The sequence below is a fragment of the Dendrobates tinctorius genome, unplaced genomic scaffold (genome assembly GCF_039654945.1).
Source record: "Dendrobates tinctorius isolate UK_male_01 unplaced genomic scaffold, ASM3965494v1 ptg000503c, whole genome shotgun sequence".
NCBI lineage: Eukaryota > Metazoa > Chordata > Amphibia > Anura > Dendrobatidae > Dendrobates > Dendrobates tinctorius.
The window spans coordinates 199859-212098 of NW_027362162.1; the positions used below are offsets into that span (position 1 = coordinate 199859).

The following is a 12240-nucleotide window of genomic DNA, read 5'->3' on the forward strand; positions in this document are numbered from 1 at the left end:
AGGGAATAACACAAGTCACAATACAGACAGAGGTCCGTCACCGCCTCTGCCGTCTGCCCCGCCGGAGGTCCGTCACCGCCTCTGCCGTCTGCCCCGCCAGAGGTCCGGCACCGCCTCTGCCGTCTGCCCCGCCGGAGGTCCGGCACCGCCTCTGCCGTCTGCCCCGCCGGAGGTCCGTCACCTCCTCTGCCGTCTTTCCTGCCGGAGCGCCTCCTCTGCCGTCTTCCCTGCCGCAGCGCCTCCTCTGCCGTCTTCCCTGCCGCAGCGCCTCCTCTGCCGTCTGCCCTGCCGCAGCGCCTCTTCTGCCGTCTGCCCTGCCGGAGCGCCTCCTCTGCCGTCTGCCCTGCCGGAGCGCCTCCTCTGCCGTCTGCCCCGCCGGTGCGCCTCCTCTGCCGTCTGCCCCGCCGGAGCGCCTCCTCTGCCGTCTGCCCCGCCGGAGCGCCTCCTCTGCTGCCTTTCCCCGCCCGAGCGCCTCCTCTGCCGCCTTTCCCCGCCGGAGCGCCTCCTCTGCCGCCTTTCCCCGCCGGAGCGCCTCCTCTGCCGCCTTTCCCCGCCGGAGCGCCTCCTCTGCCGCCTTTCCCCGCCGGAACGCCTCCTCTGCCGCCTGTCCCCGCCGGAGCGCCTCCTCTGCTGCCTTTCCCCCCCGGAACGCCTGCCAGTAACACTTCTCTTGTCTGTCATGCTGCAGCGCGCCGTCACCCCCTTGACGGTCTATTCTGCTCAAGTGCAGAAGTATAAAGATTGCAGACACTGTATGTTTGCAGCAACAGCCTTTTGTCTGTGATATTTCATCTTCCTACAGGGTTTTTTCTTCTTTTGCAACTATTTTGGGTTTTTTTTTTTTTTTTTTTTTGCCCCTTCCAAGAAATTGCTCCACTTTCTCCTACATTAGAAACTCAGCGTGTGCAATTCTGTGTTCTCTCTAGACAGAGGCAGCCATACTTTCTCTCATGGGTTTCCGCTTAGACGGGATCTTCACAGCAACCTTGTTACCGCTGCTCCTTACCATGGTAAGACGGGACGTCACGGCACTGGCAGCCTCACGCTTCATTTTCATGTTGCATTTATCACCTTTTCTTGTCTTCAAATGCAGATTTTGTTCCTTGGCCCTCTGGTCCAGCTGTCTCTGGATTGCCCGTGGGGTTTTCTTGATGGCTTGAAAGTTGCTTTTGGTAAGTATTTCTCTCTGAGTGCGACCATGGCACTAATGTAGGGACACTCTGTATGGCACTTTCATCCTGGGTCTTTTTTTTTTCTTGTCCTTGCTTGCAACCTGCAGATCCCTGTTTCTGGATGCTCTGTTTCACTGACATGCGATATGGCTTCGTAACCAGGTGATTGTGCCTCTTACAGAGGAGTTGGTCTTTAGAGCCTGCATGTTGCCCATGTTGGTACCATGTACTAGTCCAGGCACAGCTATTTTTACGTGTCCACTATTTTTTGGCATTGGTAAGTATAGAATTATATAAATGTAGTTCCATTTACATATCTTTTCTGTTGCAAATTTTCAGATTTGTCCCACAACACACACGTTACATTGATTAACCCCTTACCCCCAAGGGTGGTTTGCACGTTCATGACCGGGCCCTTTATGAGGTAATAACTCTGAAACGCTTCCATGGATCCCGGTGATTCTGACATTGTTTTCTCATGACATATTGTACTTCATGTTAGTGGTAAAATTTCATTCAAATAACTTGCATTTATTTGTGAAAAAAACGGAAATTTGGCGAAAATTTTGAAAATTTCGCAGTTTTCCAACTCTGAATTTTTATGCCCTTAAATCACAGAGGTATGGCACACAAAAAACTTAATAAGTAACATTTCCCACATGTTTACATCAGCACAATTTTGGAACCAAAATTTTTTTTTTTTGTTAGGAGGTCATAAGGGTTAAAAGTTGACCAGCGATTTCTCATTTTTCCAGCACCATTTTATTTTTACGGACCACATCACATTTGAAATCACTTTGAGGGGTCTATATCAGGGGTCCCCAACCGCCGGTCCGCAGCCCAGCACCGGGCCGCTGCAGTGCCCTTGCCAGTCCGCGGACACAAGGGGAGCCAGGGGCGGTCAGTGGCGTAGCGGGGGCTGGGGCTGCGCGCAGCAGTTCTTAGCGGCGTGTGTAGCGGCGGCCAGGGAGCGATCCAAGCAGCTCCGCTGCCTGCAAGAGGGAATAGCAGGAGCGGAGCTGCAAGGACCCGTCCACTGCGTCCAGCTTCCTGCCCGCCGCCCGCGCTTCCTGTCTGACTGACAAAGAGAGGAGCGCGCCGCTGCTGTGTCAGAGCGAGGAAGCGCGGGCGGCGGGCAGGTGAGAGGAGAGATGTGGTGTCTGTGTGTATGTATAATGTGTGTGTGTGTATGTATGTCTGTCTGTGTGTGTACATGTATGTCTGTGTGTGTGTGTTTGTCTGTGTTTGTGTAGCCTGGCCCTGCAGGAGATGGGGACATGAGGAGAAGACCTTGATGGGGAGAGAAGGCCATGAGGGGGTAATGGGAGAAGGCCATGATGGGAGTGATGGAGAGACGGCAGTGATGGGGTGAAGGCAATGATGGAGAGACGGCAGTGATGGGGTGAAGGCAATGATGGGGAGAAGGGAGTGATGGGGTGGTGGCAATGATGGGGAAAAGGGAGTGATGGGGTGAAGGCAATGATGGGGAGAAGGGGTGATGGGAAGAAGGGGTGATGGGGTGAAGGCAATGATGTGGAGAAGGGATTGATGGGGTGAAGGCAATGATGCGGAGAAGGGAGTGATGGGGTGAAGGCAATGATGGGGAGAAGGGGGTGATGGGGTGGTGGCAATGATGGGGAGAAGGGAGTGATGGGGTGGTGGCAATGATGGGGAGAAGGGAGTGATGGGGTGAAGGCAATGATGGGGAGAAGGGGGTGATGGGGTGAAGGCAATGATGGGGAGAAGGGAGTGATGGGGTGAAGGTAATGATGGGGAGAAGGGAGTGATGGGGTGAAGGCAATGATGGGGAGAAGGGGGTGATGGGGTGAAGGCAATGATGGGGAGAAGGGAGTGATGGGGTGGTGGCAATGATGGGGAGAAGGGAGTGATGGGGTGAAGGCAATGATGGGGGTGATGGAGCACTCATTCAAAACCTATGGTGAGTTGAGTCACATTATAAATGTTATTTAATTATAAGTATGCACTGCTACACTACAACCGTGTCCATAGCCCCGCCCCCTTATGACCAAAGCCCCGCCCCTGCCACACCTCCATCCCCGCCCTGCCGGGCCATGGAAGAATGGTCTTGCTTGAAACCGGTCCCTGGTGCAAAAAAGGTTGGGGACCACTGGTCTATATGATAGAAAATACCCAAAAGTGACACCATTCTGAAAACTGCACCCCTTAAGGTGCTCAAAACAACATTCAAGAAGTTTATTAACCCTTCAGGTGCTTCACAGGAATTTTTTGAATGTTTAAAAAAAAAAAAATGAACATTTAACTTTTTTCACAAAAAAATTACTTCAGGTCCAATTTTTTTTTTATTTTACCAAGGGTAACAGGAGAAATTGGACTGCAAAAGTTATTGTGCAATTTGTCCTGAGTACGCTGATACCTGATATGTGAGGGAAATCACTGTTTCGGCGCATGGCAGAGCTCAGAAGGGAAGGAGCGCCATTTGACTTTTTCAATGCAAAATTGGCTGGAATTCAGATGGGATGCCATGTCACGTTTGGAGAGCCCCTGATGTTCCTAAACAGTGGAAACCCCCCACAAGTGACCCCATTTTGGAAACTAGACCCCTTAAGGAACTTATCTAGATGTGTGGTGAGCACTTTGAACCACCAAGGGCTTCACAGAAGTTAATAACGCCCGGGCGTGAAAATCATATTTTTTTCCACAAAAATGATGTTTGCCCCCAATTTTTTATTTTCCTAAGGGTAACAGGAGAAATTGGACCCCAAAAGTTGTTTTGCAATTTGTCCTGAGTATGCTGATACCCCATATGTGGGGATAATTTTATTATTTTTCCCTAACTAACGGGGTGATAACGGGGGGTTTGATTTACTATTTATGGCGGTTTTTATGTTTGGCAGCTGTCATATGCTAAATAAAAGACGCTTTTTATTGTAAAAATAGTTTTTGCATCACCACATTTTGAGAGCAATAATTTTTCCATATTTGACCCACCGAGTCATGTGAGGTCTTATTTTTTGAGGGACGAGTTGACATTTTTTATTGGTACCATTTTCGGGCATGTGACATTTTTTGATCGCTTTTTATTCTGTTTTTTTGGACTCAGAATGAACAAAAACCAGCATTTCATGAATTTCTTTTGGGGGGTGCGTTTACACTGTTCCGCGTGTGGTAATATTGATAAAGCGGTTTTATTCTTCGGGTCAGTACGGTTACGGCGATACCTCATTTAGGTCTTTTTTTATGTTTTGGCGCTTTTATGCAATAAAAACAATTTTATATAAAAAATAATTATTTTTGCATCGCTTTATTCTGCAAGCTATAACTTTTTTATTTTTTCGCTGATGATGCTGTGTGGCAGCTCGTTTTTTGCGGGACAAGATGACGTTTTCAGTGATGCCATGGTTTTTATATCAGTCTTTTTGATCGCGCGTTATTGCACTTTTTGTTCGGCGGTATGATAATAAAGCGTTATTTTTTTGCTTTGATTTTTTAATTTTTATTTTTTAAGGGGTTTCGCTAAAGAGGTTAACAAATGGGACAGTTTTATAGGGCGGGTCGTTATGGACGCGGCAATACTAAATATGTGTACTTTTATTGTTTTGGGGTTTTTTTTTATTTCTAAAAAATGAATTTAATAGGGTTTTTTTTTTTTATAAATTTACTCTGTCGCCTCATTGGGGGACACAGAACCATGGGTGTTATGCTGCTGTCCACTAGGAGGCGACACTATGCATAATCTGAACAAGATTAACTATGGCTCCTCCTCTGCAGTATACACCCCTGGACGGCGTCCGCCTTCTCCAGTTTTTGCTTAGTGTCGCAAGGAGGCACACCTTTTTTCCGTTTTTCTTTTTCGTCCGGATACAGATTTTTAGGGGTGCTCAGTTGAAGTGGAGATGGCTATTCCCCATGTCGCTCCTTCCACAGTCCCTCGGGTACTGGTCCGAAGTTGAGACCCCTCTCCTTCCCCAACCCCTTTGGGGTCTGGGTTGAGGTCGAGGCGAGGATGAAGACCCCCTGACGGTGACAGACGCACCCTCCCTAATGCCCCTCAGGGGGCATTAGGTTGAGACACCTCAGGTAGAGTCGGTGAATAGGTAGCAGTCTGCACCAGGGACCCCAGACCAGCTGTGGGATCCTGCTGGGGCCGGGGGAGGGTGCAGGCAGACATGGAACAGCAGAGACAGGGCTCCCTGCGCCCCATCTCTGCAGCAGCAGCGGCCTCATAGCGCCTCACAGGGACCCCTAATCAGGAACCGCTACCCCTGCTGCCCCCACCGCGAGCCAGTCGCCCATTCCGGGGGGGTCTGGTGCAGATCCGACCCCCTCCCGGACTACCGCGCCGCCCTGGAGCCCTTCTGGGCATCAGATCTCTACTTGAGACCGCGGCTTCGGCCTAGCTGAAGCCGCCGCCTTTTCTCCGCCCGCCCCCGGATGACTAAAATGATACTCTATAGTGTCAGAGGAGGGGTGGATCGAGGCAGAAAGGGCGCGTTTTTACATAGCCCAGCACGCCCTTTTCAGCTCTCCGCCCCAGCTCTCCGCCCCCTCCTTTCTCTCCTCAGCGTCCCGGTGGCCATTTTTTGGCTGCAGGCCATATCCCACAACGGACGCATGCAGCAAGTAGGAGAACCACAGCAGTCTCCGGGGGGCACAGAACTGTAAATTGGCGCTGGACCTAGGCGCACACTGGTGGGGTAAGATCACAGCTGGGTTCTCTTTACTCAGCTGTGAATCCATATTACCTATACGGCTCTCTGTGAGTTCCTCTGCGTAGCCACCCCTGTAGCATCCCTGAGAGCCATCGTCTGTGCACTATGCCAGGCTCAAGAAAGAGAACCAGGCAGGACTGTTTCTATGCATTCTGCACAGCCTGCAAAACCACTCTCCCCAGTGGCAGCACGTAGCCACACTGCCGGGATTGCATCCAGAACTCTGGGTCAGAACCCCAGGGAGTCCCTACCAATGCTTCAGTATCAGATACCATGCCGGAATGGGCTACTCAGATGTCACAGCCTATGACAGTCCATAGATAACTTAACCGCTACATTGCTGCAAGCTCTGCAGGGTTGTGGCTCTGCTGTGAACGTTACCCAGCAAACGGACAACTTGTCTCAGGAACATGCTGTTTCCGACTCTCACAGACGTAAACGGACCCACAGGTCGCGATCACCTGCGTCGTCCTATAGCACATGGTCAGCCCCCCCAGGGAGAGGCACCGTCATTCCAGGTCACCTAGGCAGTCCCCTATCAGTGACAGACAATGCAGTTCTCCACAGAGATCCCCTACCACAGAGGACCTCCGCCCCACATCGCCCACCAGGGAACGTCTTAGCGATACACAGGATTCGGAAGGCATCTGTGACTCCGACTCAGACAACGAAACGGAGAGGTCTGTGGTACCTTGTCCCCCTAGCAATACAGCGCTAGTTGAGGACATAATTTCTGCCATCCATCAGGTGCTGGAAATTTCAGATCCAGCCTCGGAAGCCCCAGGACATAAGATTTGCTTTGAAAGTGTTCTGAAACCGCCTAAGGTCTTCCTTAATCACCATGAGTTTCAAATGATACTTACTAAGCAGTTTTCGCAGCCCGAGAAAAAATTTGCCAATTGCAAATATCTGGAAGTGAAGTAACCCTTCTCTCAGAAGGACACCAAAGTGTGGACAGATCCCCCCCCCACGGTATCTAGACTAGCAGCACAGACCATACTCTCACTGCCAGATGGCTCAACCCTCAGGGACGCAGCAGACCGCCAAGTAGAACGCACGGCTTGTTCCATTTTCGAAGTGGCAGGGGCCTCCCTAGCCCCTGCGTTTGCTTCAGTTTGGGCGGCCAAGGCCATCCTGGCTTGGGCCAAAAAACTTCAGGAGGGGCTTCAAGCTTCAAGTCCCGGGCTCTCGGACCCAGCGGTTCAAATAGCAGTAGTAGCAGTCTACATGCTTCATGCAGCCCTAGACTCAGCAAGAGGTCTAGCGGGGATAGCGGCAAACGCCATTACGATTCGGCGTATCCTCTGGCTGCTGGAATGGAAAGCGGATGCGGCCTCAGAGAAGTCCCTCACCCATCTTCCGTACCTCAGTGGAAGGCTTTTCGGCGAAAAGTTGGACACAATGATATCCAATGCCACTGGGGGTAAGAGTACTTCTCTGCCTCAACTGAAACCTAAACGCACGTTTAAACGGCGAAACCAAACAAGATTCCGATCTTTTCGGAATTCTTTGGTCTGGTCCGTCTCACGCCCAGCGCAAAATTGTAACCGCTCTCCATGCAGGGACAACTCACGGACGGCGCCGAGACCGGACAGTATTTGGCAGTCAAAAGCAGGCCAAGCGAAACCCAAGGGAGGAAAACCTCAGAACTTCGCTTCATCATGACTCACGAACTCCGGAAGACATCCCACCAGTAGGCGGGCGACTTCTACTCTTTCAGCAAGTCTGGCTGCCTACTACAGAAGACAGGTGGGTCAGGGAAATAGTGTCTTCCGGATACAAGATAGAGTTCACTTCCACTCCACCAAACCGGTTCTTCCTCTCTACTCCACCAACACCACCAGACTAGGCCCGTGCCTTTCACCAAGTGGTCTCCTCTCTCCTTCAAGCATGAGTCGTAGTACCAGTACCCGCGAACGAAAGATTCCGAGGGTTCTACTCCAATCTATTTGTAGTTCCCAAGAAAAGAGGCAGTGTCAGGCCAATACTAGACCTAAAACAGCTCAACAAATATGTACGGGTCCGTCATTTTCGCATGGAGTCCTGTTTTGAATGAGTCACCGAGGAGGAAAAAACAAAAAGCAAGCTAAGCCCAGAAAACTGGAGAGGTTGGTAACTAGCGGATTGCAGACCCCTGATCCTATCCACAACAACTAGCAGTAGCCGTGGAGTGTGACTACGGAGGTCCTAGACGCCTCGTCACGGCCGGAGAACTAAATAAGCCTAAAGGAAGAAAGGGGAAATCTAAACTGCCCCAGAGCAGACCCCAAAGCAGTAGACAGCCCCCAACATGTATTGTCGGTGAAACAAGAAGAAAACACAGACACAGATAGAAAGATAGGCTGAGCAAACGATGGGGCCCTCACTAACTAGAAAGGACAGGAAAGAAAAGCTGCTGTCTGCAATCACGCAAAAACCCTGCCAAAAAAAATGTCCAACACGTCTGATAGAAAAAGGCCCTGAAGTCGCTAGACTTCAAATCACTATATCAGCACTCAGGTATATTCTGAAGACAGAGCAAAAGAGATCAGCTGATCAGAGACAAAATGCGGATTCAGCCCAATCCCAGCCAGGGCTGGCTGAACACAAAAACTAAGTAAACCAAACAAAAACTCATATGAACAATAGCAGAGAAAACTTAGCTTTCAGAAGGCAGGAACCAAACTGGAAGCCAGAAGCCACAGTCAGGAAAAATCACCAGCAAGAAACTAGGGAGTTGGCTGCCTTAAATCCAATCAGAAACTCCTGATGTCCAATCGCAGTCCTCTTCCTCAGGTGGCCGGTCTCTGCCATTTAGATCAGCTTCATTACCTCCCTTCACCAACAGAGGGAGTCCAGATAGAGAACTCACTACTCCTCTGTCAGCACAGCCAGCTCCATAACCCTCACCAGAAGCCAGAGGCAAACCCGAAAATGAGCTCACAACAGCACCTGCCCCCTTGAGGAGGGGTCACCGAACCCTCATCCACGCCACCGGGCCGATCAGGATGGGCCCGATGAAAAGCACAAACCAATCTATCGGCATGAATATCAGAGGCAGAGACCCAAGAATTGTCCTCCTGGCCATAACCCTTCCACTTGACCAAATACTGGAGTCTCTGTCTAGCCAGACGAGAATCCAGTATTTTCTCTACCTCATATTCCACATTACCTTCAACCAATACAGGGTCAGGAGGTGCAGCCATAGAATCATAGAATCATAGAATCGTAGAGTTGGAAGGGACCTCCTGGGCCATCTGGTCCAACCCCCTGCTCAAAGCAGGATTCGCTAAATCATCCCAGTCAGATGTCTGTCCAGCCTCTGTTTGAAGACTTCCATTGAAGGAGAACTCACCACTTCTCGTGGCAGCCTGTTCCACTCATTGATCACTCTAACTGTCAAAAAGTTTTTTCTAATATCTAATCTGTGTCTCCTCCCATTCAGTTTCATCCCATTGCTTCTAGTCTTTCCTTGTGCAAATGAGAATAAAGTTGAGCCTTCTACAATGTGACAGCCCTTTAGATATGTAGTATAGAAACTACTGGCTCAACATATCCCTTCAACAGCGACTTATGAAACACGTTATGGATCTTAAACGTAACAGGAAGAGCCAATCGAAAAGAAACCGGATTAAGAATCTCCAAAATCTTGTAAGGTCCAATAAATCTTGGCATGAACTTTGGAGAAGCCACCTTCATAGAGATATTCTTTGACAACCAAACCATATAACCCACTTTAAACCGGTGACCAATGGTCCTATGCCGGTTAGAAAACCGCTGGGCCTTTTCCTGGGAGAGAAACAACTTATCCACTACTTGGTCCTAAATCTGCTGCATTCTCTGTACCACAGTGTCAACACCTGGGCAGGCTGAAGATTCCACTTGCCCTGAAGAAAATCGAGGATGAAACCCAAAGTTACAGAAAAAGGGCGACATCAAGGTGGCAGAACTAGCTCTATTATTTAAAGCGAATTCGGCCAAGGGCAAAAATGAAACCCAATCATCCTGATCAGATATAAAACATCTCAAATAGGACTCCAAAGTCTGGTTTGTTCTCTCCGTCTGCCCATTGGTCTGAGGGTGAAACGCAGAGGAGAAGGACAACTGAATTCCCAGCTTGGAACAAAAGTCTTTCCAGAATCTGGAAACAAACTGAACTCCTCTGTCCGATACAATGTTCTGAGGAATCCCATTCAACCGAACCACCTGTTGTAAAAACAAGGGTACCAACTCTGAGGAAGATGGCAACTTTGGTAGTGGTACAAGATGGACCATCTTAGAGAATCTATCACAAATCACCCAGATAAGTCATTCTCTGAGAGACAGGAAGATCAGAAATAAAATCCATTGAAATATGGGTCCATGGCCTCTTAGGCACCGGCAAGGGCATCAACAACCCACTAGAGCGAGAACAGGGTTTAGACCGGGAACAAGTTCCACAGGACTGCACAAAATTCCTGACATCACGAGAAGGCGGGCCACCAAAAAGACCGACTCACCAAATCTCTGGTGCCAAAAATACCTGGATGACCAGCCAATGCGGAGCAATGAACTTCAGACATCACTCTCTTCCTCCACTGGTCAGGAACATACAATTTTCCCATAGGACAACGCTCAGGTTTGTCCTCCTGGAATTCTTCCAGAGCACGTCTCAAATCGGGCGAGATGGCAGAAAGAACTACCCCCTCACCTAGGATGGTAGTAGGCTTGGTCACAATAGGAGAATCAGCAAAGAAACTCGTAGAAAGGGCGTCTGCCTTAACATTCTTAGTGCCTGGAAGAAAGGAGACCACAAAATCAAAACGTGTAAAAAACAAGGCCCACCTAGCCTGTGTAGGATTCAAGCGTTTGGCCGACTCAAGGTAAATCAAATTCTTGTGGTCAGTGAGGACCACAACTTGATGTCTAGCTCCCTCCAACCAATGTCTCCACTCCTCAAATGCCCATTTCATGGCTAACAATTCCCGATTCCCCACATCATAGTTGCGTTCAGATGGGGAGAACTTTCGGGAAAAGAAGGCACAGGGATTCATTTTAGACGTCACCGGATCTTTTTGGGACAAAACAGCTCCTGCACCAATCTCTGAAGCATCTACCTCCACCTGAAAAGGAAGTGAGACATCAGGTTGCCGCAAAACCGGAGCAGAAGTGAACCTCCGCTTTAGCTCCTGAAAGGCCGAAACAGCCTCTGAAGACCAATTCAGCACATCAGCACCCTTCTTAGTTAAATCAGTCAGTGGTTTAGCAATACCAGAAAAATTGGCTATAAATTTACGATAAAAATTAGCAAAACCCTAAAACTTCTGGAGAGCCTTCAAAGAAGTGGGCTGCAGCCAATCATAAATGGCCTGTACCTTGGCCGGGTCCATTTCAATAGTTGACGGAGACAAAATAAATCCCAAAAATGAAATCCTCTGTACACCAAAAAGGCACTTCGATACCTTAACATACAAGGAATTCTCCCTCAAAATCCGGAACACAGTCCGAACATGTTCCACATGAGAATCCCAATCCCTGGAAAAGATCAAAATATCATCCAGATAGATGATCAAAAACTTATCCACAAAGTCCTGGAAAATATAATTCATGAAGGATTAGAAGACAGAAGGGGCATTAGTGAGCTCAAAAGGCATCACCAGGTACTCAAAATGTCTCTCCGGAGTATTAAACGCCCTCTTCCATTCATCCCCATGCTTGATGCGAATAAGATTATACGCCCCCCTGAGGTCAAGCTTAGTAAACCAGCAAGCACCTTTGACTCTGGAGAAGAAATCAGGGGTAACGGATACTCAAATTTAACCGTAATTTTGTTGAGGGAACGATAGCCAATACAAGGCCTTAATGAACCATCTTTCTTGGCCACGAAAAAAAAAACAGCACCTAAGGGCGAAGAGGATGGTCTAATATGACCCTTCTCCAACGACTCCTTAATATGAGATCGCATAGCCTCGTGTTCGGATATAGATACATTGAAAAGTCGACCCTTGGGAAATTTACACCCAGGTCTCAACTCAATTGCACAGTCATAACTCCTATGAGGAGGCAAAGACGCAGACTTGCTCTCACTAAATACATCATAAAAATCAGCCAAATAGTCAGGAACATCATGCGACTGGGGAGAGGTGGAGAAAACAGGAGTGTCGCCAAGAGCACACCGACAACCCCAACTCACCACAGACACAGATTTCCAATCCAAAACTGGATTATGGATTTGCAACCAGGGAAAACCCAGAACAATGGTATCATATAAACTATGCAACACCAAAAATCTGCCATTTTCTTCGTGGTCTGGGGCGACCCGCATTATCACCTGGGTCCAAAACTGAGGTTTATTCTTCGCCAAAGGAGTAGCATCAATACCCCTCAAAGGAATAGGTGTCCGCAGAGGTGTCATAGGA

The 12240-nt window shown here is 49.0% G+C and overlaps 1 pseudogene; it reads left to right on the forward strand.

The window, feature by feature from the left end:
• The first annotated feature begins 879 nt into the window (after positions 1–879).
• The window catches only part of LOC141078106 (uncharacterized), a 766429-nt pseudogene continuing 755068 nt past the window's right edge, over positions 880–12240 (forward strand).